Raw genomic sequence first — 3,869 nt, 5'->3', positions numbered from 1 at the left:
GAATAATTAACAAATCTATTAAAATCAATCAGCTTGTCTGTAAAACAAAGTAGAAGACAAATCTTGATCAGAGGAGCAGTCGGTGACATGCCAATGGCTTCTTGGGGCAATCAGCAATACACTCTGATCATGATACCACACCAGGTCGGTTATATCATTGCCATATTAAGAGATCAGCAATATTTGTATTTGCATGTGCAATGATACTAACATGTACTGTGACAACATTGTGAATACGGTTTTATATCGACGTCACGAGATTCTATTGCTCGTAGCACAACATTCAGCAGGTCCACCATCTTAAATATCAAATGGTAGAATGATACTTACTACTCCCTCTGTCCCATAATGCAAGACGTTTTTGCATGTTAACATAGCTTGAAAAAACGTCTTACATTATGGGACAGAGGGAAGTAGTAAATATTATACATTTCTTGGGGAGGATGTAAACGAAGAATAGGTGTTACAATTACCAAAAATACAAATAATCTTCCAAGCATGACTTGGTAACAACAAAGCCAGGAACAGTTCACAAGTCAGCTACTAGAAATCTTTTTGATTTAAGTTCTCGTCCAAAGAAACACTTTGCTGTTGGAGCTTGAACAGGTAGGATAGCCAACTTTATATGGGTGTGCAGAAAACTGATGTGGAACGGATGTCATGTGTTCACTCCTAAGACATGAGCTGTTCTGAGCCGAGAGGCCACTGTCATTGACATCAACTGAGATAATGTCTATTCCCTTGCTCATGTTTTTCAGCATATAGGTCGGTGTCATTCCAGCCCCCAGATAACCCTTCAACTATTGAATCTTATTTGATTAATTATATTAACAAATAGTATTTATTTAAGATCACAGAAATAGGTGAGACGAGCTGTCATACTTGGATTTAGAAGGCCAACTGCCTTTCTGGTTATTATACTCCACAGTATGCGACTTTTCAAAGTTATCCATACCAAATACTCAGACAGTACCACAAATGTTGGAGCTGGATACAATGAGAATAACATCATTTGAAAGGTAATAATCTAGAAAAGCAGATTTATCATCCAAATGTCAGTAACAGTGCAGAATATTTTAATTCTGAAGCTCGGCACTACTAATGCTAAGAGATGAAAATACCCACGCAATGTTGCTAGAATATTGGGTGAAAAGTCACAACATAACAGAAACTATTTAAAATGCTATCAAGTTATGTTGATCTGCCAATCAAAAATCTAGCGATATATTTGCACAACTCGCGAAAAGTCTAACAGTAACTTACATTTATTGAGTCTAGCCATGACATAGTGGTGGTTCAAGAAACATGTTTCTTAAATCAAAGAGGAGGAACCTTCTAAGCAAGTTGAAGGGTAGGAAGATGGTCAGAAATAAAGTACCTTGTTACTGCTAACATGCGGCCACTAGGTGAGAAATAAGTTGGCTGAGCAAATTTGTTAACTTTGAAAACCTATAGGCTATCTGGCTCCTTCGTTTTTATATTTCTCACATCCCGTATATAGGCTGTTTGATCCGTTGAACTGGTAGCAAGCATATGTGGCTTCTCTAGATGAAAATTTATTGAGTTGATTCCCTCCTCATGCACATCCCATGTAGTTAACACCTTAACCACGGGCTCATCGAAAAGTGTCAAGCCACCCTTTCCATCACCAAAATATAGGCGTATGACACTTTTGTGCTTGACAAAGCGAATAAACATGCCACTCTCACAAATGGACCATACTGTATTTCTCCTCCTTAGAATCCATAAAACAAATTTCACCCTAAGGGCTAGAGCTGTAAACCTGTAGCCAAGTAAATGAAATACAGCACAAAATAGAATTATAATTGATATAGAACGTTCGATGAGATATACAACATCTAAATAACTATCTGCACACTGGAAATGGGATAAATTCAACCTAATTTAGCTACCTTGACCTTGATTAGCAAATGCACCTATTGGATGACTCTAACGAGGAGTCCCAAAATTAAGTATCAAATTCTTTTAGATGATGGAAGCTTTTCTTGAAACTTAGGCCACACCAAGGAGATACAGCCGAAATAATTCAAAAGCTTCCATCATCTAAAAGAATTTGATACTTAATTCTAGGACTCCTTGTTAGAGTCATCCAATAGGTGCATCTGCTAATCATATTCAAGGTAGCTAAATTAGGTTGGATTTATCCCATTTCCAGTGCGCAAATAGTTATTTAGATGTTCTATATCTCATCGAACGTTCTCTATCAATTATAATTCTATTTTGTGGTGAATTTCATTTACTTGGCTACAGGTTTACAGCTCTAGCCATTAGGGTGAAATTTGTCTTATGGACTTTGAGGAGAAGTACAGTATGGTCCATTTGTGGGAGTGGCCTATTTATTCGCTTTGTCCAGCACAAAAGTGTCATGTGCCTACATTTTGGTGATGGAAAGGGTGGCTTGGCACTTTTCGATGAGCGTGTGGGTAAGGTGTTAACTACATGGGATGTGCATGAGGAGGGAATCAACTTAATAGATTTTCATTTGGAGAAGCCACATATGCTTGCTACCAGTTCAGCGGATCAAACAGCCTGTATATGGGATGTGAGAAATATAAAAATTAAGGAGCGAGATAGCCTGAAGGTTTTCAAAGTTAACAAATCTGCTCAGCCAGCTTATTTCTCACCTAGTGGCCGCATGTTAGCAGTAACAAGGTACTTTATTTCTGACCATTTTCCTACCCTACAACTTGCTTAGAAGGTTCTCCTCACTCTTTGATTTAAGAAACATGTTTCTTGAACCACCGTTATGTCATGGCTTGACTCAATAAGTGTAAGCTACTGTTAGACTTTTCGCGAGTTGTGTGAATATATCGCTAGATTTTTGATTGGCAGATCAATATAACTTCATAGCATTTTAAATAGTTTCTGTTATGTTGTGACTTTTCACCCAATATTCTAGCAAACATTGCGCGGGTATTTTCATCTCTTAGCATTAGTAGTGTCGAGCTTCAGAATTAAAATATTCTGCATTGTTACTGACATCTGTATGATAAATCAATTTTTCTGGATTATTTCCTTTCAAATAATGTTATTCTCATTTTATCCAACTCCAGCATTTTTGGTACTGTCCAGGTATTTAGCATGTATGACTTTGAAAAGTCGCATACTGTGGAGTATAATAATCAGAAAGGCAGTTGGCCTTCTAAATCCAAGTACGACAGCTTGTCTCACCTATTTCTATGATCTTAAATGAGTACTATTAGTTAATGTAATTGATCGAATAAGATTCAATGATTGGAGGGTTATCTGGGGCTGGAACGACACCGACCTATATGCTAGAAACATGAGCAAGGGAATAGACATTATCTCAGTTGATGTCAATGACAGTGGCCTCTCGGTTCAGAACAACACATGTCTTAGGAGTGAACACGTGACCTCCGTTCCACACCAGTTTTCTGCACACCCATATAAAGTTGGCTATCTTGCCTATTCAAGCTCCAACAGCAAGGTGTTCCTTTGGACCAAAACTTAAATCAAAAAGATTTCTGGTAGCTGACTTGTGAATTGTTGTTGGCTTTGTTGTTACCATGTCATGCTTGGAAGATTATCTGTATTTTTGGTAATTGTAACACCTAATCTTCCTTTACATCGTGCCCAAGAAATGTATAATATTTAGTACTCCCTCTGTCCTATAATGTAAGACGTTTTTTCAAGCTATGTTAACATGCAAAACGTCTTGTATTATGGGAGAGAGGGAGTAGTAAGTATCATTCTACCATTTGATATTTAAGATGGTGGACCTACTGAATGTTGTGATACAAGGAATAGAATCTCATGACGCCGATATAAAACTGTATTCACAGTGTTGTCACAATACATGTTAGTATCATTGCACATGCAAATACAAG

General features: G+C 37.5%; 2 pseudogenes; one reads left to right on the top strand and one right to left on the bottom strand.

Annotated features, from left to right (window-relative positions):
* Positions 1-560: 560 nt before the first annotated feature.
* Positions 561-2,061, bottom strand: LOC125531565 (annotated as a pseudogene).
* A 134-nt stretch (positions 2,062-2,195) lies between these two features.
* Positions 2,196-3,493, top strand: LOC125531564 (annotated as a pseudogene).
* The last annotated feature ends 376 nt before the right edge of the window (positions 3,494-3,869 follow it).

This window comes from Triticum urartu, unplaced genomic scaffold, assembly GCF_003073215.2.
Source record: "Triticum urartu cultivar G1812 unplaced genomic scaffold, Tu2.1 TuUngrouped_contig_7483, whole genome shotgun sequence".
NCBI classification, from domain to species: Eukaryota; Viridiplantae; Streptophyta; class Magnoliopsida; order Poales; family Poaceae; genus Triticum; species Triticum urartu.
The sequence above is the reverse complement of the archived record's forward strand: the minus strand, read 5'-3'. Positions and strand labels throughout refer to the sequence as shown.